Here is a 26,220-nt window from a genome sequence, read left to right as displayed (position 1 = left end):
TAGGGAATATGCTTACTTTGCTGTCTGAGTTCCCTCCACCACCGCCACCCCCCATCTGTATCATGCTTATTTTGATTTTCCTTCAGATTCATCCAGGACAAAAGCACTAGCTAAATCTGCCCTTGCTTGTTTGCTACAGAAACTTTTGGACTGACATCTGGTGTCACTATGTGGTTTGGATACAGTGGTAGGGCACAGTTGTAACTCCTATAGTGCTGTCACCTTGATAATGACTCCTGTTACAAAATTGTGTTAGAATTGTAATGGCACAGTCGGTTACCTCTGTTACATTCCAGCTATACCATTAATGTATGGAACCCACAATTCTGTTGCCATGCTCACCATGTTGAGTGTTCTATCAACCTCTAAGAAGCCTATGGAGAAGAACCCCAGACTATCTCTCTAGTTCCAAGCTTTAATCTTTGCATGCAATTAATATATATTGATTTGTTGAAGAATATAGAGAATACCCCTAAGGGCTGCTGCATACAAGTCTATTTTTTCATTCTTTGTTGGGAAAAACTTTACCCAAGCTATGTGGCAAATTCACCCCTGTGTTGTCTACTACATGTGCATGCAGAAGGTACACTTGTTGGGACATGGCTTCCTGCCACATGTAAGCACAGCTCTTTTGCTTGTTGCGTGGTGTGTTGTGGTATGTACACAAAAACCATGCAGCATGCTTACACCAAATGGAATCCAGTGTAAAAAAGGAAGGAGAAGACTTTTAGTGTGTAATTTTCAGTGTAAGCTGTAGAACTAACGAGATGAAGTTTCAAGAAGGAAGGAGGGATGGAGAAGTCCAGTCCTTTCCTTATCCTGCTCACAACTATCCCTCTCATCCATTCCCCAAACAGACAAGCTGGGCTCTCTGCATAGAGGTGATGGTGAGAAGGAGTGGGGTTATCATTCTTCTTCCACTCATCCTCAACTATCTCATCCATCACTGAGACCATTGCCTCGGGTATATAAAGAGTCGTGGCAAAGTCTGTTATTCCAAACCATGCCCTTCACCCTGTTATCCCAAACTGAAAAAGACAGAGACCTCTTGATCCCAAGAAGGAGGTAAATAATGTTCCCACACATACATTACCATACAACTTTTGTTATTAGCAGGATATAAATACATACGCATAAATACATATGAGCTATATTTTGAAATGACTGAGGAGGAATAGCCTCCCCTCCTGCCAAACCTGGGGTTTGAAAGTGAAGGAAAAGATGTCCCATGTTTTATATATGAAGTGGTTTACTTTGGGACATCACTGAAGTGTGTGTGGAGGTGTTTAAACCCGTTTCCTACTCATGATAGCACCACTTAATAATTCAGCTTCTTGTTTGGGGATGGGTTTCAGTTTTGTGATAGTACAAAAGTGTTATGTGATCTTAGCAACTGGCTTACATGCAGACACAGACACACATGCAGCCCATCGAGTTTGGTGGGTGTGGTAGAGTGAAGTGCCTGCAGAGTTCTGGTCCTTTCCCCAACCCCACTTCAAAATGATTTTAATTCTATGGGTGGTCATCTCTGATGGGTTCTATAGTTGCATCCTGCACTGCAGATTCTGGATTGGAGTCTGTGTGTGGTGGTGGTGGTGGGGGTCAAAGATCCTTTCAACTTTGCATCTTCATGTCCCTCACATGCACCTGTTTCCATCCCCCCCCACACTTATTTCTGGAATTTGTCTCCATACATAAGCAGCATACCATTTTTTTAAGGGGGTGAGAATCTTCTTGACATACTGACCAGAATGTTGCTGTTGTTGTTTAGTCGTTTAGTCGTGTCCGACTCTTCGTGACCCTGTGGACCAGAGCACGCCAGGCACTCCTGTCTTCCACTACCTCCTGCAGTTTGGTCAAACTCATGCTGGTAGCTTTGAGAACACTGTCCAACCATCTCGTCCTCTGTCGTCCTCTTCTCCTTGTGCCCTCCATCTTTCCCAACATAAAGATCTTTTCAAGGATGTTTTCTCTTCTCATGAGGTGGCCAGAGTATTGGAGCCTCAGCTTCACGATCTGTCCTTCCAGTGAGCACTCGGGGCTGACCAGAATAGATAATGGCAATTTAAGAAATCATGTTCACAGTAGAGGTACATGCATAGAAACCTTAATTACAGCACTGGATACTTAAAGAGTACCCTTTGCTTGTAAAAACCCTCTTAGCTGCCAGTCCTGTCCCCACCCCACCCCTGGTCACCACGTCAGTGTAGAAAAGGTAGCACAGGAGGGAAACTGATGAACAAGATGGGTGGCAATTTTGGATGAAGTCTGCCATGCTGGGCTTTCCTGAGTTTAGGGAAATCCTCGGGAAAAGCCTGTGCTTTCCCCAAGAATTCTAAAAGAGAGACTTGGAGAGACCTAACCCATTCCAAATCGAGGTGAGTGGCTATTGCTATTACTGCACTTGCTCAGTATGCTGACCTCAGTGCCAGGGGAAAGGTTTCCTTTTTTATTTTGGCAGTTGGTCCTGGGTCAGTGCACAAACATTTAAGTGTTTGAAAAGCTGCCAACTATAACAGAGGGGCAGTCCTGTTTGGGCTATATTTGCTCCTGCTGTGAAGCAATTATCCTTTCATTGTCTCTTAAAGCCTCCACTGTTTTGCAATGCTGTATGACTTAAAACACTTAGCCAGCTTGGCTGTGCAGAGTGTCCTAGGGCTGGAGCACTGCAATGCTCTCAGAATATTCCCCTATCAGCTTTGCCAGCAATGCAGTAAGTGATTCAGCAGAACAGCTCCAGTGCAGAGAAGTACTGCAAGGAATTGGATGAGTCTTTTCCTATGTGTCCATGCCCAGGATCTCTTGGACCCCAGCATGTTTGCATTTGCTTGCAGTTTTAGTCAGCAGCCTTTCACGTTTTAATTGTGCCTAAGCCCTATTGAACTCAGTGGGCTGACTTTGAAATAAGCATGCACAGCATCAGTCGGTTAGTGCTTACATTTACACTTTTTTTGTTTCAAACCCTATTGGGAAACTTAGGCACAGGCCTTTCCCCAATCAACTGAGCAAGATAGTGGACTCTTTAAAGGAGTTAAAGGGCCACTATAATGTTGCAGTCAATTCTATAACAGTAACTCTTTAAAAGTTCTAATTGTCTGAGAGTCAGTGATAAGTAGTAATGCATGTTGTGATGGGAAGCTGTACACTTTTGTCTGGAATATGAGTCACACCTACCTGCATGGGTTGGGAGCTAGAAAATCCATCAGCTGAGTGCAAGCAGCTTAGATTTTGTTGCCAAAAGCTGCATTAAGGTTTTAGGGAGCTCATGATACTTTAGAAGCAACATTTGCTGCTTTTATAGCCTCTGTACCCCAGACAACCTGCACAAGCTATATCATAGAATCATAGAATTGAAGAGTTGGAAGGGAACAAGAGGATCACCTAGTCCCATGCCCTGCAATGCAAGAATATACAGCTGTCCCATAGTTGCAACCTTGATCAAACCTGCAACCTTGCAACCATGGCGTTATCAGCACCACACTCTAACCCAGTGTTTCCCAACCTTGTGCCTCCAGATGTTTTTGGCCTACAACTCCCATCATCCCTAGCTAGCAAGACCAGTGGTCAGGGATGATGGGAGTTGTAGGCCAAAAACATCTGGAGGCACAAGGTTGGGAAACACTGCTCTAACCAACTGAGCTCTAATTGTGAATATATTATAGTAAAAGCAGTGTGTGTTCTCTGCCAGTGTAAACTAATCTTGTAAAGGCTCTCCAGAACAGCTTTCTGAAAGGAAGAGCATGAAACAATCTGTATGTAGATTTTGATTTGCATGTCCATAGATGATGTACTTAGTACTGTAGCTTGCCAGCATCTGGTAGTGGAGACTAGGAGAAAACTCAGCCTCCTCTGTTGCCTGCTGCTACAAAAATTGCAGTGGTTCCATAACAGAAACCCAGCAGCAACAAAATGGTGGCCAGTTTGGCATTTGTGTGTGGCTGCCTCTCCATGGTAAAAACTTCCAGTGTGGTCACAGGTTCAAATCACTGAGGGAAGAACCACTCAAGATGAGCATCTCTGGATGAATTAAGACCAATAGAAGAGTTTATGGCCAATCCAGTAATTTATTTTCTTGAAACGGGGACGGCAGTACAGCTCCCTCTTCTGGAAGAGCAGAGAAGACAAAAATGTCTCGAGAACTAGTCTAGTGAGCCTCTCATATATTCTCCTGGGTGGGGGCTCAGTGATGATCAAAGGGCCTTGTTTTACGGCACAGCTCTGCTTACTTTTGAGAGGCCTCCCCGAGGTCTATGAAAATGAGACCTTCCACCCTCTCCTCATAGTTTAACTTCTGCATCATGTTTTCTGTCCTCTATGATTCCTTAGCTTCATAAACAGAGCTGGTACAAAAAGGAGATGGCATCTTTTGGAACAAGAGAAAATAGGCTGCCGTACAAGGATCTCTGGCTTGCACTGTGCAGAACATGGGGACTGGCCCTAGCTGGCACTTGGGCCTGTTTTCAGCTGACTCTGAGAGAAGCATAGAGTGGGCAGTGTCTTGGAATACAACTCCTGCATTATTCACGAGGGAAATCCACAGAGAGGGAGGGGAGGAGTAAACAAGGAGAGTGTGCAATAGCTGTTAATACGTGGCCTGGTGTGCTCTCTCATTTGCTGTGGCACTTGAAGGTTTGGTGGGCTTGAGATAATGAGCCTCTATGTAAGCCACAGAGGAGGAGGGATGGTGAGCAGAGAGTGATTTTTTTTCCTTCCCAGCAGCAGTTGCATTACATCTATATTTGACCCTGGAAAAGGTCTGCTCGGTTTTCACAGCATCTGAAGGCCAGAGGTCTGCTTCCTTGGAAACAGTAAGGAGCAGCATTTTTCACCCACCTGAGCAGCTTGGAGGTTTCCTTGGTCGTCTTAGCAATCATGACTGAATTATTCCTTGCCTCGCCTGGAGGACCATCACTTTTGGGATAAAAGTGACTGAGAGACAATTGAATAGCCCTGGCAGGGGACAGAGAAAGAGAAGGAGAAATGGCTTAATTGTGAAAGGTGACAAAGGTAGGCTGGTCTGCTGATTTGATACCAAATTCTTGGAGATGTAGATTAGATTTGAACAGGTGCTATAAGCTGAAATGGTGTAGAAGAGTAAGTGAGCAGTTGGTTGGTCCAGTACCTCTATGCCAGCATCCTCTAGAAGGGAGCACTGAAATATTGGGTTGTGGCCTCTCATCCAGTCTAAACAAAAGATTAGAGCTGGAGTTTTCTAATGCAGCTGTGTCTTTAGCATTGCTTGAGGAAATCCAATGACAACATGATTTCTGATTTTGTTTTGCGGCAATAGTTTCATTTTAGCTCCTTTGCTTTTTCTGTGGTTGCTAGCTTTGCACTGTGCTCTAGCACTGTCAATAAAATTAATCCATATGTGTCCCTCTCCCTCCCTCGTGTTCTTGTCCTTGAATCTCTCGTTGATTTATTGCGTGTCTTCACATGCACCTATTCTGTTGGCAGATAGGGGAGAAATGCATTGGGCTTTTGTTATCTGATGGGGAAAGCAGAAATAATTTGATTGTTGTGTGACTTTGATTTTCCACTCATGGTAGAAATGGCAATATATCTTTAGAGGTACAGTGGTTAAAATACCGATTTAAGGGAACACAGATGCAAACCTCAGAGCTAGAACACTTATAGATCCCCCCCCCCCCCCAGCTACATTTTTAGAATACAATGCAAGATGAGGTATGGTGGCAGGGGAATGTCCACTTTCCTCCTCTATACCTGAATATTTTGCTTTAAAAAGGAAGATTTTCCTAAACTCTGAATATGTTACCCTTCCTATAAAAAAGATATGCAGCCTGGGCTCTCCCCACCCCCACCCCCTAATTAAAAAACACTCAGAGCCGATGGGAGTCCCTAGCATCTTATAGTCTGCTTGCCTTTTTGTATTCTGTTGCTCTTCTATTCTTGTAACTTTGGCCTTTTTTTACTGTATTATAAGCTTCCCTGAGCTTTTAAAAGAAAAGGCAGGCTATAAATGTTTTGAGTGGATAAATATTTCTGAATGATGGCAGGTTTCTTCAAAAAATCGAACACGTTGGCATCCTTCTGCTTTGTAACAACAATAGAGGTGATCAGTAATGAGAGGCAGGAAATTTCCCATTTCTAAAAATGTGTGGTTTCATAAAATGAATAAGTAATGTAATGAATGGGTACAATAGCAGTCAAAGTAGGCAGCTTCAAAGTTGTAATTAACTTATTCAGGTGACTGTTCTTAGGAGAGCATGCTTGCCTGTGTAAATAAGTGTAGTTCTTTGGGTGGGCTCAAATAAGTGCCTTAACATTTTTGTTGCCTTCATATTTTAAAAAAAATGTAAAGAAATGTAAGCTTATCATGTCATATTTAAGTATTCTAATAAAATACTTTCTAAAGGAAGCTATGCACTTATTGACTATATTTAAATCACACAAGTAAGTGCATTTTATGGATTACCCCATGTAATACTTCAATTATATGTTATTGCCAAAACATAAAATAAAATTTGAGACATATACATCATACTTTCCCCCCTTTTTTCTTTTTAAGGTAAGTCTGTTAAAGCAGACCCCAATCAATTTTAGTCCAGCAGAAGCCCAATAAATTTAAGACAGCAGAAACGTCTTCATAATTTTCTCGGATTCAAAACTTCTCAGAAAACCCACATCACTGGATAGGATCAAAGCAGTTTTGAGGCAAGGGGTCATGGAAATGAGTAGGAAGCTTTGTGCCAAGTCTTTCTTCCAAACTATATGGATCAGATTCTGTGTGATTGAAAACTATACAGGAAGTCTAACTTGGGTTTACCTCAGACCGCTCACTGTCTGTTGGTTACTTGATATGATGATCCATATGTAAGAAAACAGGAGTATAATGGAAGGTAAGCTGGTTAGCACATGGGTGTTTTTTTTACTCTTCCTAGGGCAGGTGTATTATTAACTTCTCCCTACTTAATAAATAGATGCTACTGATGAACATGCAGTTGTGCAGTACATTTTAAAATAGTTGTATCTATCCCAGCAGGTAGAATCTAGCTACTATCTTTTATTCTGCCTTAAGAAGTGCCTTTCCCATAGCAATCTGCCCATGCCTTTAGGTCATTTGCTGAAGTCTTTCCCAATGTCATCCTTACCAGAGGAGAAGTAAGTAGCAGCAAGAGAAAGGGCCTTTCTGTGTTTTTGTTTTACACTCTTGGAGCCCATCCTTCTTTCTTTTAGACCCCAGGCAAAAACATTTTTGTTTGTTTACCTATTATCAGCCTGTTGGTTGGGTATAAATGGAGGGGTGGGGATGAAAAAAAAGGCAGCTCTGTATATGGAAGTTTTTAGTTTTGATGTCTTACTGTGTTTTAATTTGTTGGCAGCCACCCAGAGTGGCTGGGGCAACCCAGTGAGATGGGTGGCAAAGAAAGAGAGAAAGAAAGAAAGAAAAAGAAACAAAGAAAGGTGATGATGATGCATCACAATAAAACATACACACATGAGAAACATGGGACTTTTCTCTTTGGGGAGCGAGTGACTGAGAGGCATAACAAATCTATCTTGAAAACACATAGGGAATAGGGCAATTCATTTCGCGCTAGATAGAGATCAGCCAAAGGGGGGACATGAAATCTCTTAATCAGCAATTGCCTCTGGGTTTTGCCATCTGTTCTGACAGGTGCCACCCCTTAGCTCCCAGGCTTTGCTCCCTGTGTCTCAGGATCTGAGCCCTAGGACATCTGGCAAGCCTAGCTAGAACTGTTCTAGCAACAGCTGTGCATTGAATACAACGGGTCCCATTTCCTCCAGAAAAACTAGTCAAATGTTGAATATCTTAATTTGATGCCTCCTGAAAATGGGTTCTTGCATGCCGTTCTTTCTTTCATAATGTATGTCATGACTGTGCCAAGCAAGAGCTACTAGTGCCAGTGAATTGTAATGGGTGTTGACTGCTCCTACAGCTAGGAGAACGGATTTTAGGTTTCTCAATTCTTAGGGTTGGTAAGGGTTAGTTCAGAAACTCAGTATACCCAGCCCTCCTAGGTTTGTTACCACTTCAGCAGAGCCGGCCCTCCCATGACACAGGGTGAAGTGCCTGCCCACCATACTTGCTTCTGCCACCAAGTGGGAGGCGTTCTGTTGTGTGACATTGCTGCTCATCCCCCCCCCCACCCCCAGGCAGAGAAGCCAAGCGAGTGCCAACACCTTGAGGAGTGCTCCAGCTTCTGCCAAGTTGGGCAAGTGCTGGAGCTTAGCAGTGGAAGTGGGTGGTGGTGGGCTGGGCCAGGAAGTGGCAATTTCCATTTTGCCTCAGATGGTGAAATGGGATGGGCTACCCCAACCCTTCAGAATGTAGATGGGAAACAACATACCTAAATGCTCTGCTATATCATAACAAACTTGCAAAAGGGAAACTGAAGACATTGGCAGAACATTCTGAGTTTGACATGGATGAAACATTCATGGAGTAACTTGTCCTGTCAGCTGATTGCTGAAGTGGGAAAGCTCTAAATCAGCCCCTATACTTGTAGGTTCTTGTTAAACAGTTAGGGTTACTTTTTCTACCTGCTATCTCTATTCTCTATTTTAATTATATTTTATTGTTTTATATTTTGTGTTTGATGCAGGCTGTAAGTCACCTTGACTGTCTCTCTACACCAATAAACCAACAAGTAAAAGCAGTTCATAGAACTGAGTTGCTCAGTGTATAGAAAGTTTTAGAAATAAATATTAAATCTTCCTAAAAGGATTGAGGCATGCTGCCCCAAACTGAGACACTAACTGGACAAAACAATTTGAAAGTTGCTGCATTTTGGTCTGATTTATTTTTTTTACCTGTGCAAGTAACAAACTTCACTTTGCATTGAGATTCACTGCCATCCAACGCATTCTCCAAATAATAATTGCATGTCACAATGCCATTGTTTTGAAAGCGGTCTTCAATTATACTTTAGTTTCATGTCTCCGATTGGAGCAAAGGCAATATGAACTACTAATCATACCTTAAGCGAAAGGAGTTAGATATGGTGTGGGGGAGTAGGTGAAGTACGTGGCAGTTTCCCTTGCCCATTTCATTAATGAACCATTCATGTGTAACTTCTGCAAGTGCAGAAGGAAAGGAAATGGGATTTTCAGAAGGTGTTAATAAGAAGTGCTGATTGGACCACTGGGATCAGAGGTGCTGTGAGCACATTCTATAAAATAGCACAAAAGAGCTTGGGTGGTAATTATTCTTCAAGCCATTCAGTGCTTGTGTCTTACTGCCTGCCCTGTTAGCTATAGCTCCAAGCACAGCAACTCAAGGATCGTGTTCTAGGTCCTAGTGCCAGGACATAACTGAAGCTTCTAAGCTAAGGCTTGGATCCATCCAGCAATGCTCCATTGGAGCACTTGTATCTGTTGACATTGGGAGGAAGGTTTCTTTCAGTGTCTTTACTTGGCCTCTTTGCATGGTCTGCAGGAGCCTTTCTGGTATTCAAGAGCCAAGGAGCCAGGTGTGAACATGTGGGCCCAGTCATAGGGGTAATGAAGCACATGGAGGTTTCCTGGCAGGCATGTTACTTAACCACGGAAAAAGCCAGGGCACTCTGGCTATCAAGTCTTACTCTGAGCTATGGGGTGCCAACAGGATATTCTGGGCTCTGTACACTGTATGTGGATTGGGCCCTCCACCACACCACACCACACCACACCACAGGTGCCTCTGAGCACATAGTGACTGGGATCTCAACCGCACTGTGTTTTGTAATGTTCTCAGTCACCCTGTAAAGAAAGTGTGGGATTCAGTGTCACACTGTTCCCATCATTCCATCTGCACAAACATTCCAGATTGCCAGATGAAAGGATATTCCTTTCCTCCCCAGCACACTGTTCTGGGGGTTCTCCCAACATCCCTATAGCTAATTTCAGGGGACACGCTGGGTGAAGAGAGAGGGGAAAGCCCCATTGCATATGTGGAATTCCTTGCATGGGGCTTCTTCTGACATGGCTGGTTAGGTGAAACCCACCCAAAGTTTTAAAAAATGATCTATTTTTTAAACAGGAGAAGGGACTGGAGAATGAGGGTCCAGAACAAAGGACTCAGGACTCTGTTCCCCTCACTGCTCCCCCAACAATGGACCTGTTTCCTAGGATTGAAGAGCAGTGAATGTTAGTACATTAAAAGCAGTACACTACTTTGCCTTCAGGCTTAGAAGATAGAAGATAATTAGGTATGGCCTAGCATGCTTTACATGTCTTGCTATACATTGGACATGTCTTACTTCTGATCTTTGTAAGCTGTTCTGGGAACCCTTCTGGCTAAAGAGCAGGGTACACATGGCTTTAAAGAATGAGACCAAGATCCATCTAGTCCAGCTGCCAACTTTCAGTTTTTGATGTTGGACAGCCAGGTACCTTTTAATACTCAAGAGTGAGACATGGTGTTGATGTCCGTTCTTTGTTGTACTTTTGAGTCTGAGCAAGAATCTCTCATTCCTAATTGTTTTGGCTAAATATCATTGTTAGACATAATCCATGATGGATTTAGTGGCAATGGTGCACATTGCAGTTTGCAGCAAGATAAATGAAGCTTATCAAGGCACATGGCATGGAATCATGTTTATTCTGTATTTTCAAGCCATGTGAACCTGAAGCCCCCCGCCCCCCCTATAAGGAACTGTGTTTGTTAATTGGAGCAGGGATGAAAAGGCCTTCAGTCTTTCAAACTTTGTGTGGTAAACCCTCATTCATTCTCTAATGGCTGTTATCTATGCATTACCACAGGGGTTACCTAGCTGAACATTCTTGCATATGGAAAACTAGTATTTCTGGGAGAAAGTGCAACTAGAGCCTTACTGACAGCTCAGTTTTCTACGTGCAGGAAATTTTTGTGCATGGAGAGAAGCATTAAGTCACATATGCCTCATCTAATTAAGGTTCAATTACGAATTAGGCAGCATTGCCTGATTCTTTCCTCTGCATGTTTTCTTTCCCAGCCAAACCAGTGTGGGCAAGTTGCAGACAGAAGGAAGAACACTTGGAAATATTGTTGCCTTAATTCTTTCCCCTCCAGTCTTTTCTCAGCATCACAGACCTGTTTATTGAAACAATGTCATCATGAATCTGTGTTTAGAAAAGGAAGTTATTGGCTGTGTACACATTACTGTTTACTCTGGCTACAGTACATTTCCACTGCTTGTTTTTGAATTCATGTACACATATTACCTAAGATCCAGAGTTATACTGTAGTTTCTTGTACAATACCGTGTTTTTATGTGGTTTCCTTCAATCCAATGTGAGCATGGTTTCCTTATTCAAGTTACATGGAATCCTAGGTGTGTCCATTTGTGAAGACTTCCTTTCCATCTGGATTTCTGGGGGCAGAGGCAGGGCAGGGAAACCAACCAGACAGTACCATCAGGTGAGGACACCACCACCCAGTCTCTACCCATTGGTATGGGTGACTTCAGTGCACATGAACCCATGCTGATATGTACAGCAACAAGCAAATTTGACTGGAAATGCAGTGAGAAAAAACAACCTTGCTTCATTTTAAGCCGGTAAAGTGTACACAGCCATTGTCTGTCTGAATTTATATCTTCAGTGAAGGGGTTGTTTTTTGCCTGAATAGCAGAGTTGTCCAAAATTCAAAGTAACTGTAGATCAGGCAAAATAAGGATAAAAGTGTATTCAAGAATTTGAAAAGAATATTGTGTCTTAAACGTGTTACCATTTGAAGAGAGAGGATATTGTGCTTATTTAATACAGATCTGTCCTCCTAAAGAGCAGCTGTTCTTTCATATGTTGTGCATATTCTGATTAATTAGAACTAGATTTTGACCTTTACAAGCTTTAGATATCACTTGTAGTTGTGAGCTTGGAATATTTATTTGACGCATTTATAACCCACTCTTCAGTCAAACATGCTTCCAGGATGGCATATGAAAAACAGTAGTAAGGCTGTCCCTGTTCTCAGGCTTAGAATCCACAAAGACATGACACAAAATGAAAAGGGGATAGGTGGGGAGGAGAGGGGAGAAAAAACAAGCCATCTGTCATTGGATGCTTTAGCTGAAATTCTTGCATCGTAGTGGGTTGGACTCGATGGCCCTCGGATCCCTTCCAACTCTTAAGATTCTATAAGCTTGGGCACTAGTTCATCTAGTTATATCTGTTATAACACAGGCATGTAGTCCTACAGTTATATAGCTCTGCCTGTGTGGGAGTGTAACTGCTCTCAATCAGATCTGGGTGCGGAACTGGTGACAATGTCTGGGGCATGGCAGATAGCAGTGTCAGGACCATGAGGTTAGAGTTGCTTCTGTGATGCAGTTCTTTCCTCAGACAGGTGACCTGATGGAAGGTGGGCTCTTCTCAGGAAAGGTACTTGATGGAGTCACCAAAGTCAGTGGCAATTAGTTTAGTTAATGCAGTTTATTAAATCTGCATGTTGCTTCCCAATATAAAAAGTCCTATAGCAATTAACATCCATTAAAAAAACAACAAATACATATTAAAAACAAATGTAACAATATAGTACAGTATATCATCACTGTTTTCCAAATGGCCCGGAAAACAAATAGGTCTTTACCTAGCACTGAAACATTGGTGCTTCCCTGGGACTTCCCTGGGAAGAGCATTCTGGTTTGGGCTGCCTTGGCCTCAACAAAGGGTAACCCCTTCCTGGAAACATTTAACCCACCCCCATATCCGATTGAGGAGCAAGTAATATTGACCAGGTCAGGAGGACAGGATAGTTAAATGCCCAGTCCACCAAGCACTGCTGCCATGTACTTTTGCTACCTTTTTGTGAGCCCCCTATTGAAATCAGTGAAACTTAACAGAAGCTGCATGATAGCAGAGTTTACTGTTTTGCTCCCCATAGCAAGGTAAGTTTGACAAGTTGCTGTTTGAAAACTCTGTCAGAACCTGAATTTTTGCTCAGCTTCAGGTCTCCTTGAGAAAAGAGTAATTTTATTCTTGCTGATGAAAAGAGTTTATTCCCGCTATATCAAGTACTGCAAGATGTCTATTCTTATGTTATAGATTTATAGATTATAACCTTACAAATTGTTCATTGTAAATACAATAAATATTAAGCAGTGTGTATGATGACAAAGACCAAGAGCAATCATTTTGAAGGCATGGGTTTAATTGTAGCTAAAGTCATTGTGTATGGTCTTGTTAATTTGATCTCTGAAAAGAGGATGCCTGTGCAAAGAGAATGCCACATTCATGTTGCATTTCTTTCAAATGTTTGTCTATCCACTGCTTTCTACTAAAAGTAGAAGGTCAACTTTGATTTACCATGCAGATGCCACATAATTCAATTTTAAGAATACAAAACACTAGCTTGGCTGGCATCAATAACAATTCCTGACCTAGAAAAGATTAAATTAAGTTTTAAACAATTGCACTATCTCTGCTAGAGATGAGAAATAGCTGGTTACACCCAGGGCATCTGGGGACTTAAAATGTGAATTTAAATATTAACTTTTAGCAAGGACACCTGTCAGTCTTCTATTCTTGAACTGAGTTGAATATCTCATGTAAAATGTATCAAGCAGTTAGTAGTTATATGGCTGACATTGATTTGAAGGAAACTTGGCCGTATGCCTGGGAAAGGATCCCCATATTGAGGTCTGCTTAATTGTATGCTCAGTTGTGTTCACCGCACAGTGCATCACAGTTCATACCCTTACTTAGACCAAGAGCAACACTTAGGACAATGATTTGCCAAAGACCCCACGTATTCACCCTCTTCCTGCTTTAATGGTTTTTCTAATGTCCTAAAACATTGGCTATGAGAACCTTAATGTTGGTGGACATGAAAGTCATGAAAAGTACCCTAATGCTGAAGGGGCTGAAGTGATGAGTTGGGTCCTCTCTTTTTTCTGCCAGTCTGTGCTTCTATACCTCAGGGAGTCTATTGTTTACTTTCTCTTAGTAAATGAAACTCCATAGCCCTAATCTCCATGAAAATGAAAGCATTAAGCTTGATTAAAGCTTGCGAAAGAGCATAATGAGATCTACTTGAAAATGTGCACGGAACTCAGAGTCCCTATTAATATCTCAGTCATAGTAGCCCAGTTATACTATTTGGTTTCCTGAAATGTCTCTCCATACCTGAGGCTGAGTCTCTAAAGATAATATATTTCTGTGCTCAGTAGAGCAAGGAGCAAGCTAGTAGTTCAGAGTGTTTTATGATCAGCAGTCCAATCTGAACCAGGAAGATAAAGTGTGACCTCTAGTAAGCAGTGATTGCAGTAGTTATTAAGTGAGGTTAAGCTGGTTATTACTCCCTAGGATTGCATTTTGGCTTGTTGCTCTCTTCCAAGTGAGAGGCTGGATTTTGAAGCAGTGGCTGTCAAACAACGCAAGACATGAGCCATGCCTACAGTTTCAGATCTGGCTTTCCTGTTACTTGAATGCAAGGAATAAATATCTCTATTTAGCTAGGAGGAGGGGGCTGCTACGATTGAAGAAGGCAACACTCTGTGTGATGTGGGTGGAAGAGGGGGAGACGGAAGCCCTGCTTGGCAATTTCTATGCATTACCAGAGGCAAAAATCACACATACTTTTCATGAATAATTTTTGATCATTCAATTCACTAGGGGATCCCTGTGCATAAATGCAGGTTGTTATGGATACAAGAAACTGCCTTGCTCCCCATGGATTGTAACAAATGGATTGTGTTGCTATTATGGAGGACTGTGTAATTTTTATTATTTTTATTTTTGCAAAGCATGATCTGATTCATTGGCGATGGGAGTCTTTTGCCAATCCCAAAAGAATAAAAATCACGATAGCCTCATAAAAGGTTCATTAAAAAAAACTATTTAAATGTTCAAAGTGATGGGTTTTCAGGGGTTTTAGGGCATTCTTTAGTTACAATAAAAAGTATTTCTACTGAAATGTTGATAATGTAATAAGTCCTCTGATCTAGCGGTTTGCCTTGTAACTATGACTATAGCAGTGTTGCTTTAAAATACTATTCCCTAACTAATATCCTCAGTTAGCAGCTTATAGTTTATCTGTCAGAAGTTCAGACTGTGATTTGGCACTTGAGATAATATTTGCCTCCATCATGGGCTGAGCAAGTTTCAGCTGCTTGGCCCCATTCCCTTGCCTCAGAAGAGCTCAATGGGTTTGCCTATTGGGTAGTGGGCACGATCCTGGCATAATATGGACACCAACAATATTTCTGTTTCTGATACTACATTGATTTTATTATATTGCAGAGATCTTTTGTAAATCACTTTGAGAGCCTCTAGAGCAGGCATGGCCAAACTTGGCTCTCCAGATGTTTTGGGACTACAATTCCTATCATCCCTGACCACTGGTCCTTTTAGCTAGGGATGATAGGAGTTGTAGTCCCAAAACATCTGGAGGGCCAAGTTTGGTCATGGCTGCTCTAGGGGCAATAAAGTAGAGCATAGGTATTTTGAATGAATGAATGAAAGCTTTCCAAATCAGGGATGGATCATATACAATTGTAGGGAGTGCGTTTGATTAGTATTTTGGATTTCCATTTGACTTTTGAGTATTGACTGAAAACAAAACTATGTCCAAGAAGCCACATTGCTGACTCAAATACATGAATTGTTCCTTCCTCTGGTGCACTCAACGTTTCGCTGTAGGTGATTTCTTGGGATTACTATCTAGCTGACTGAACTAAAACTGAAATGTCCAAGTTTAACAATAATATAGCATATTGAAGGTTTTGTTTAGTCATTTGCATTACTGTCTGACCAGATATGAGGATTGATTTCTCAGAATAACTATGAAGCTCAGTATGCAAAAAGATGTACTTTTAGAGAGCCTAACATTTCCCTATTTGGAACAAGAATATAGAAAGTGCCTTGTCAAATTATTGGTTCACCTGGTTCATTATTGTCTACACAGTGAATGGCAGTAGCTATCCAGCGTCTCAGACATGTCTTTCTCAGCTCAACTTGGAAAAGCCAGGAATTGAACCTGGGACATTAAGCATCATCATGTTTGATAGCCAGCATATGACTGTAATTGGTAGTGTAAGTAAGGAGGACTCCTCCATTGGGAGAAGGAGCTGTACCAGTGTGCGCAACTACAAACAAGATTAGCATCAGCCCTTTCTTTGTCATCCCCCATATGCCCAGAAGGAGCATTTATTTGCTGGCCTTGAAAGATGAGCTGAACTCACTGTTTTTTCTGTGGCAGGCTCTGCTTCAGGACATTTATTAGGTCTTTAGGCCATCCCCTCAAGGGATGCAAATGGTTTTAAATAGGCATGATGACCTATATCACAATTCAAGGTGAAAGCAGGTCAAGAGGAATATGCCGGTGGATTTAACCGCACTAATCTGGTAAACTGAAATTAACTCCCAGCCTTTCCCTTTCTTGGCCACGGTCCCTTGTTTGCTCGTAGGTTACCCAGACAAGGATTCAGAGTATGTGCCAGCCACAATTTAGTCTTTATTGAAAGGACAGACAAGTCTATATTAAAAGAAATCTGGGTGATATTCAGTCCGAATGTAATGATTGGTTATTAGGAGGCCAGCGGTGGGGCAGAAATTTGCCTGTAAGGCAATTGTCATAGTGAGCAAGTGTGGTCTAATGTGTTGTACTTAGACCCAGAAGATCTAAGTTCAGATCCTTGCTGAACCATGATGCTCACCCAGACATTACGCTATATGCACACACACTTTCAGCATAATTTACAGGTTTGTCATGAGAATAAAATGGAGAAAATCCATGTATACTGAGCATCTTGGGGGATGGGTGGGATAAAAATAAAATGAATACTAACAAATGCCTCTGTTTGCTTCTTTAAAACAAAAATTGAGAGTTGACGTGCACTCCAGTATTAGAGGGAGGTTGCTTTAAAAAGTACCACATGATGGTGGCTCATCATTGAGAGCTGACCAATGACCCATATAGTTCATCATGCTGTTCTCCAACTAGCTAGTTAGGGGAAGTCCACAAGCGTGACAGGAGTACAGTAATGTTCTTTTTCCTGGAGACGTCCATGGCAAATCGTTCAAATCAGTCGTATTTCCCTTTCTAAGGGAAAGTCTATTTCATCTTATCAGGACAGGTAACTTTCAAAGGACTTGAACTCTTAAGGTTCATTCTTATTTTACACGGTAGATAGTGATCTCTTTAAAAATTATATATTTCTATCAGGTTCCTGCACTAAAGCTCTGCTGCGATGAAAGAAATGATTTGTAAGCTGCAGTGTCTAAGATTCCATTTGGCTTTGAAAATATAGAGTGGATCGGAAGAGAGCCATTTGAGCTGTGTTGGACACACATTTGACTTCTGGGACCTTAAGGGTGTGGGGTTATATCATCATTTGTGATACACTGACTAAGGTTGCAGTTCTTTGTATATATTAGAAAATAAATTATTCAATTGATTTCAGTGGGGCTCCTTTTCCATTAAACACTGAGACAATAAGGGAGCAAAAGATTTGAGAACCATGTTTCTAAGGAATATAGCACATTTCTCCCAGCAGAAAAAGATTAAAGCAAAAAGAGCTGTGGTATGAATACATGAATTGTTCTTTGACTTTTCATTCTGCCTAGCTCCACTTGTCTGCAGATATTATTAGAATTTTATGCATGTTTGAGAATGAAGGAGTCTGTGCAACTGTTTGGCATCCAGCTGTCACGTGACACCCCACTTAAAACGCTCAATAGAAAATTCTTGAGTTCCCACCCACCTGCCCTCCAATAATTGGTTTTAGCCAAATGGAAACTTTATATATCTTCCACAAAGTATGGAAATGTTTATGTAGATAAGGCAAAAAATAAATAAATGTTGGCCTCCAGTAACAAACATATAATTTGTTTATAATCCACTAAATAATGCCACACAATAATGCCAGACACATTTTCTAAAGCAGAATGATATAATATTCTATAGTAACAACTGAATTTCATCACTTTTTCCACAATTAGCAGCGCTTGTTAAGGGCCAGATTGCACGGTGTGATAAATATGCCTTTTAAAAAGCAGACAAACTCACCATTTTTGTTTTGGATAAAAAACAGCCAGGGCTGCCCAGAGTGTGCTGTTGATCTGGATTGGAGCTTTATGCTGTTTTCCTGACAAAAATACTCCCCGCCAGCTGCTAATGGCCCCTGAAAAATCAATTTGCATTGAAAAGCACATCTGGGGGCAAATAACAGCCAAGGAACTTTTCAGCAAGAAACTGGCACCAGTGAAACGAGAAGTTATATTGATTGCAACTGCCCTCAGTTTCGGCCAGCATGGTCAATGGTCAAGGACATGGGTAAGCAGACTAAGGCCCGGGGGCCTGATCCAGCCCAATCGCCTTCTCAATCCGGCCTGCGGACGGTCTGGGATTCAGCATGTTTTTATATGAGTAGAATGTCTCCTTTTATTTAAAATGTATCTCTGGGTTATTTGTGGGGGCTGCCTGGTGTTTTTACATGAGTAGAATGTGTGCTTTTTTAAAAAATGCATCTCTGGGATATTTGTGGGGCATAGGAAGCAGTTCATTTTCCCCTCAAAATATAGTCCGCCTCGCTACAAGGTCTGAGGGACAGTGGACCAGTCCCCTGCTGGAAAGGTTTGCTGACCCCTGGTCAAGGATTATGGGAGTTCTAGTCCAACAAAAGCTGGAGTCTACAGGCTCTCCACATCTGCTTTAAGCTTTTGTAGAAGCTGTTGATGATTACCATTTTTAAAATTCCCTATATTTTGTATAATTTCAAAATATTAATTTATTCTGGTTTAATTTATAATTTTATAGTTATAATTTTAAATAACTGATATGCATCTCATTCTACTCCTCTAAGTAGCTTGGTTTGGGCCCAGGTGTGGTTAAAAGTAATTAAGCAATAATTAGTCTGTGTGAAGTACTCCTAGGAAAAAGCCCATATTGTTTGAACATCATTTGCATTAATACATCTATTGGTTAAAGACCCCTTGATACATTAGCTAAAAGAATTGGTGGTTTTATGGCACACCGTATTACCTTGCATAAACTGAACAGAATGGCCATTAAAAATCCTGACATTAGGTAGTTGGTACCAGGGTGCATGTTTGACTTGCAGCATATATGGAAGAACATGTATTAAATGAGGAGTCACAGCCAGCAACAATTCAACCCTAGCTCTCAAGCAAGCAGAGTTGGTCTGTCATTTATTTGCTAATAAAAAAGCTTTGTTAGTAGGACTGATGCAAAAGTTCAGTCTCTTTTTGGTTATGAAACTGTAACAAATTAAATGGGAATCGATCAGTGACTGGTCTGAGAATTACTAAACATACCATAAACAGGAGATGGCAACAAGGTATAACTTTGCATGCTTGGAAAAAATGGTTTCTCATATTTAAGGAATGTGGTGCTTACAATGACTTTTAAAGTTTAATGCTTAAGAAAGTTTTTCATTCGAAAGAACTCCGTTTCCATGTTGGCACTACCATAAAGGTCAGGTTTCTCGTTCTCCTTTCCCCAAGTGTGTCACTTGGAAGCTCCAATTTCTGGGCAGATTAACAGGAAAAAACTTGGCATGCAGGAGAACATGCTGTTAGTAAAGGGCAGGGCAAACCTATTCTCTAATTATGCTGGGGAGGGATGCGATAACGCTGGCACTGTGCTGGTGGAAAGTCCACCTTGTCCTGTGCATGTTGCCAGAACAGGAGCGGAAGGGGAAAACACACAATCAGAAAATAAATAATGATTATTTTATTTAATCATAGGATTGTAGAGTTGCTCACTGAATCCATGGAAACAAAGCTTGCTAGTGGCAACCAATCTGGGACAGTGCTGGCGATGTTGACTAGCCACAGTGATGGGGACACACCCACCCAGTAATACTGCATAAAACCATGCCAGAGAGCTGCTACTCAATCAGACCCAGTGGCCCAGCCGACAGGAACACTGTTCAGCCAGGCCCTGGTATTCTTGTTGACAGGGGTTCAAATCTCCTTAAGGGGGGTGAAGAAAGAAAAGCAGGAGTGGGGAGAGCCTATGCAACTCATGTAGCTTCCATGGCAAGATGTCTACAGAAAATACAGTTGTCGCTCTTGGGATAAGTGTTTGTGACCCACCTGAGGAGTTGATAGGAAGGCCACCAGAATAATAGAAACAAATGCTCCTGCTCATCTTTTGCATACCTTACCAATCCCAACCCCCCAATCCACATATTATGCTGCGGACAGCAGACACAGCTTCCAGAACTCAAACCCACGCTGTAAGTGTCACAGAACAGTTCCTAACCTCTTAACCGCAGCAACAGATAGGCTTCAGACACATCATGGGGTATACATGTCTCCACACTTTCAGTTTCGGGATCCAGTAAAAGATGCCAGAAGTACTGGGGCTGCAGGAGGGTCTGGTCTCGTGGAACAGTGTGTGTTTTATGTGCTGGAAGTCCCTGGGTGAACTCTATTAGCAAAAAGAGGGAGGGCCCCCACAACCAGGTGGAATGCTGCCTGAGTCAGTAGTCCGGTTTCTGCAAGGGCCAACCAGCCAGTCCTTATGGTTTATGTAAGTGATCCTGCCCCACCCCATGTTTTTATTAGATAAGCCAGCCTTGTCAGGTAGCACCCCACCAGGGCATCAGCATCCTTTCCCTGGCAGCAGCAAACTCATCCCACAGTGCAACCTGAGATGCCTTTTTAGGCCAGAGGACTCATTTAGAATTTTGAGAAAGTGCTATAGAAGCCAGTCACAAAAATGGTTGCTGTTGGGAGCTGGGTGGCAAGTCATAAAAAGGCTGCCATACCTGAAAGCGCAAGGAAAGAGTCAGGGTCTCACAATGGCATGGGCATCTCATCACCCACCACCATCAGTGGGGGGAAACACAGCTATATCAGCCATCATCGTGCTCCCTCACAAATAGAAGCTCTTTGCATCTCTTCAGAATGGATGGGAGGGTGGATGTCTAATCCTGGTATCCAATTACATGTGGGCATGTTTAAGGAAGTGTTTTTGATTAATACAGGAGAGGCTGAGCCAGTGCAAACTGGAACTGAACAGGAAGAGCAAACAGTCACTCATGTGTTAGATTCTTAAGGAGATATGTACTGAGACATTTTGTGAGTGACATAGGAGTAACTGGTGGGCATGCTGGTGCCTGCAGGAACCATGTTGGTGAGACTTGATTATTGTTTCCAGCCAGCACCCCCGCTGTCTCCCCTTTTGCTGCACAAGCCAGTTGTTTTTGCTACCATTTTCACACTTATACGTGCTACAGAATTTCTCTGAAGCATTTGTCATATTTGATGATAATGATGGCAGATGTGCTGAGTGGACCCGGGAGCTGCCTTGCCACCAAATGTTCTCTTCAGATTGCAAGGCAACATTTAAATGAGAGAATCTATGCATAGCAATGAATTATTTTTTTTACTCTTTTGTATGTTGAAATACTTGGCTCTTCCAAGAAAACCATTTCAGTTTTTGGCCTCTCCCTTTCTTCAGGTACCTTGAAAAGCATATTAAACCACTCATGGTTGCTGGGCAAAACATGAGAGTGCCATCTTTGGTTGATCTGTTGGGCCTTCTCTGAAGCATTTTCCACCATCAGAGAGAAGATACAGAGATCAATGGGCCTGAAATCCATCCAGTAAACTTATCCCTGTATTTATATGTTGTGGCAAGATATATTAGTTCAACACTACAGTCGTTTGATCCCACAGGAGAGAAAAGCCACTTGTGCCTACTTCGTTAAGCTAATGCCAATCGCTTGAGCCAATTAACGGTAATTAAACTGGTTGGATGGGATTCAAAAACCAGATGGGGTAGGATGGGATGTGTTGGAAACCCTTTCTGTGTTACCAGGATGCAAATAAATAGTGAGAAAATATTCAGTTCCCAAAAGTCAGAGACTTTGAAGAAAACAACCTGCTATTTGGCAGTGAGGAAGATTAACTGTTTTATGATGCTAAGTAAGGAATGATATTAGGAGAAAGTGGAATAGATAAGGGATGCTGGTATGCATTTCTCTTCCCAGAAGTCTGTGTGGTGTAAATAACGTTGAAATTGAGCCTTGGTAAAGGAAACTCTGGGAGAGGAGTGGTATGCATAAACAAAGACCAGAGTTTATTCTCTACTTTCTTAGTGTTCAGAAGCATCTGAGTATCTCTTTCTTACCATAACTTTGGATCAAGAGTCCACCTTTAAATCACAAAAGTTAACACACACACACACATGATTATGAGAGAGATCTGCTAAGTCACCAACCTGAATCTTTGCAAAACTGTTTCACAATTTTTAAAGAATGAAGCAACACAAACACCCATGAATTAAACATTCAAGTAAACAAACAGTCCAGTGTGTGTATGTCCCCGCCCCGTGAGCTCAATGATTCATTCTGTTCAAGCTACTATTTAAATATATTTGAGGAGGGAGTGTAAGCAGTGGCACTCTCAAGCAAGATGGGAGGGATGGAGATTGTGGAACAGCACATGTCTATATCAAAAGACAATTGTTTTAATGTCCCAAACAGTATATGCTTGAAGTTGGTTTCACCATCAGATGAGCATACTAGGGATGGAAGAGAAATTGCTTTGGGCTGTATTTCAAACTGAACCAACCTAATTCACCAGTCCTGGACGTGGATCAGAATGCAGATAGATCACATATCTTTTCATATTTTGCAAAGCAGCTTTGGTTCAAGAAATGCCCACAAGAATGTGCATTTTATTTGTGGGGGGGGGGGGGGACATATATTTTAGGGAAGCAACTCTAAATGAAAAAGTGTTGTATATCCAATCCCAAAGAAACTATTTGATGATACAGTGGTACCTCGGGTTAAGAACTTACCGGAAATTCGTTCTAGAGGTCCGTTCTTAACCTGAAACTGTTCTTAACCTGAGGTACCACTTTAGCTCAGGGGCCTCCTGATGCCACCCTGTGATTTCTGTTCTCACCCTGAAGCAAAGTTCTTAACCCGATGTACTATTTTTGGGTTAGCAGAGTCTGTAACCTGAAGTGTCTGTAACCCGAGGTACTACTGTATACAGAAGCTGGTGAGCCTGATTATATGAGATTTCAAAAGATAGCAGTTAAAAGTGAAAAAGTGTTAACAGAAAATACTGTTTTTTATTTTTCTTATTTTGGGATTTATAAACCACTCAGCATTCAGAGAATCCCCAAGTGGTTTACAGAGATAGATATTAAACAAAATAGAGAACATAACATTGTATTAAATCAGAGAAATAAAATAGACTACCTTGTCTGGAAAGAAAAGTTTTCAACAAATGTTGGAACATAACAATGTTAGGACTTTCTACACTTCTAAGGGAAGAGGATTCCAGAGAACTGGTTTGTTCGAATCACAGCATCCTTTATCACAGGGACATGTGGTACCATCAACAGATTTTCATTCACAGATCTAAGAGTCCAGGGTGTGATGCAGGGGCACATGTGACTTCTAAGATACCCTAGTCCAGAATCATATAGAGTTTTCTGTACACTAGCAGTAAGTTTATTAGAAGACTGAAGCTAATCAGAAGAAGTGGCATTTACAGAAACAAAGGTCCAAACAGTGACGCCACTGAGTCTATGTTGGTTTTTGAATATTGAAAGGAAGGGGAAAGTATGGTTGGCTATGGATTAAACGAAAGTCGCCTTCACAATATGCTGAATCATGAAGGGACTAGGCAGCATATATCTCATCACAGGCTGCTTCTCCATTTTCTTGTTTTGATGTACAGTGGTACCTCTAGTTACGAACTTAATTTGTTCCGGAGGTCCATTCTTAACCTGAAACTGTTCTTAACTAGAGGCATGCTTTCGCTAATGGGGCCTCTTGCTGCCACTGGGCCGCCAGCACGCGATTTATGTTCTCATCCTGGAGCAGAGTTCTCAGCTCGAGGTAACTCTTCCACGTTAGCGGAGTTTGTAACCTGAAGCGTTTGTAACTCAAGGTACCACTGTATTAGCGTATTGCCTTTGGGAGTGAGGGGGCATGCCATCACAGTTGTTCCTCACAGTTTAGAAGGTGTTTGAACCAATAGGATGGACAAATAGGATGGACAAAAAAGTTCAGAGATTATTTTAGTATTTCTCTCCCATGTGACATCTGAAGGCAGTCCTGAGAAGAAAAGCAGGGGGAATTGGAATTGGCATTAGGCTGCTAGGCAGTCTTGTGCTCTTAAAATAACCAGGTAGATGATCCAGTTCTTTTAGCTTTCTCACCACTTCTGCCTGTCTCCCTGAGTTTTCGCTTAATTGTTTCATTTCCCCCACACCCATGTTTGCGCTTTGCAATGTTATCTAAAGGTTGCACGTCAGATAGCTGAAGGATAGAATGTCAGATTCAGTGCTCCTTTAGTCTGTCACAGCTGTTTGAAGGGCCTGGGGTTTTTAAAGAAATGTCAAAGGCATTTTTGCAGCACATGGAAACCAGATGTGCTTTGGGAAAATGGACATCGGGAAGAGGAGGGCAACTTAAATGTGTATTTAATCTTCCTGTTCAAAAGGGTGCACAGTGCTGGGTGGCACTGAGACATGTCTAGAGAACTCTAATAACCATATTGAACTTGGCGAAGATTCTATAGTACGTCTGGACTAGACTCAAATACTTTGCTTTTTCCTGAAATAAGTACAGCTTCCTGGAGTGAATGACCAGACATTTGTAACCATATTGCCATGTAATCATTGCAGTGACTTTACTCTTCTGTGAAAAGACTTCCTTGTTTTTAAGTATAGATTATTATTCACACAAAATATTTTGCATTTCTGAAAAATTGGTGGAAGAACAATATTGCTTGAAGTATGACAACTGTATTTTTACACTGTTAATGTTGTAAATTTACTAGATCTGCTGCTTGGGAAACTTCTGACACTGAAATCTGAGGAGAGACAGATTTCACAGAATATAGTTATACCTAGGGGGTCTTCACAAAGCAGGTCATGCAAGGGCTGAAAGTCTTTAATTTCAAACTCCCATCTATTGGCAAGGCCTCATATCTGCTATGGAACAGAGATATAGCCAAGCTTTGCATGTCTAAATTGACATAAGAAACAGATGTTGTTATTGCCTAAGGCTCAAAAAAATGAGTATGCTGTTTGCTTGTTTTTCTCTTTCGCAGAATTTGTTTATTTTCTTGGATAGGACATCATTTCTGACTCAGAATAATTTAGGCATGTTTAGGACAACCCACTATCTTCATAGTAAAACTTGCTTCCAGTGCAGTCTGTGGGACTTGCATCCTGAAAACATATTGAGATTAGAGTTGTTGACCTTGTATTTTCTCATTTCCATCTTTAGCTGAGGGGTGTAAGCATATTCTACCCTAGCTTGAGATAATGGAGCATCCTTGGATGCCCAGACCCTTCTCTCGGCCTCGCTGATGTGGTCCAAAGGAAAGCAGAGCAATACATTTGGCACCAGCTTGACTCCAGGAGTTGCCAGAAGGAGCTGTAAAAAGTGCCATCCAACTGTCTTAGAAACTCCAGTCTGGGTTTTTGTAGGGTTTACTCATTAGCCTTTTCTTCTCCTGAAGATGTGCAGCAAGGCAGCGGGTACATACTTTTCCTTGGGATTTATTCCTGAAGCCTTTTTACTCCTGAAGCCTTTCCTTGGGATTTACTCCTGAATGAGGATAGCTGCAAGGCAGTGGAGGTTTAGGATCAACGTTTTCCTGCTAGATGGGCTACCTTTCCACCTTGATGAGCCCCATTTGCCCCTCACTTCCCTCTACAGCAGTGGTTCTCAACCTGTGGGTCCCCAGATGTTGTTGGACTACAACTCCCATCATCCCTGAGCTCTGGCCTTGCTAGCTCGGGGTGATGGGAGTTGTAGTTCAACAACATCTGGGGACTCACAGGTTGAGAAAGGCTGCTCTACAGCATGTGCAGTCACCACATTCTTGACCATTGGACCAACTATTGGTCTCTGTCAGAGCCTACCTTCACATGCAGGGACACCCCTAACTCACTGAGGATCTGAGACCCATCAGCTACCTTTACCTGGTTTAGCCGGCCAGTTGAACCCGTTTCTAGGATGTGGCTGCTGTTGCCTACTGGCAACTTCTAGGAGCTACAGGTGGGAGCTAAGTGCAGGGTGGGGACCAAAGGAGCACAATAAATCCCACACCGGAGGTACTACCCTTCCCCTAACACTCCACATGGGTATTTTATGTGCATTTCAGTTTTGTGCATTGCTAGAACATGGAAATCAGTTTTGTAAAGAATGGCTTAAGTGTTTAACAATGTTTAACCGTATGTGTCTAGACCGTTACTTCTTCCATTGTTTTTTTATGTTATTTTAAGAAAACTGTGCTGATATACTGAGCTAAAATGTGTGAATTTAGTTAGCT

At 41.9% G+C, this 26,220-nt stretch overlaps 1 protein-coding gene across 33 annotated transcripts in view; it reads left to right on the top strand.

The window, feature by feature from the left end:
• Positions 1-26,220, top strand: part of NFASC (neurofascin) — a 181,287-nt gene that overhangs the window by 28,732 nt on the left and 126,335 nt on the right. For 3 of the 33 annotated variants that reach the window (XM_083745929.1, XM_083745918.1, XM_083745942.1), the window contains exon 1: positions 4,567-5,007. The exons of 28 other annotated variants lie outside the window; for them this stretch is intronic. The gene's annotated coding sequence lies outside the window, so the exon portion shown is untranslated. Of the gene's footprint in view, positions 1-4,541; positions 5,008-26,220 lie in introns of those variants that run through there. 2 more of the 33 variants (XM_083745930.1, XM_083745936.1) reach the window with 2 other exon arrangements.

This window comes from Podarcis gaigeae, assembly GCF_964106915.1.
Source record: "Podarcis gaigeae genome assembly, chromosome: 6".
Classification (NCBI taxonomy): domain Eukaryota; kingdom Metazoa; phylum Chordata; class Lepidosauria; order Squamata; family Lacertidae; genus Podarcis; species Podarcis gaigeae.
The sequence above is the reverse complement of the archived record's forward strand: the minus strand, read 5'-3'. Positions and strand labels throughout refer to the sequence as shown.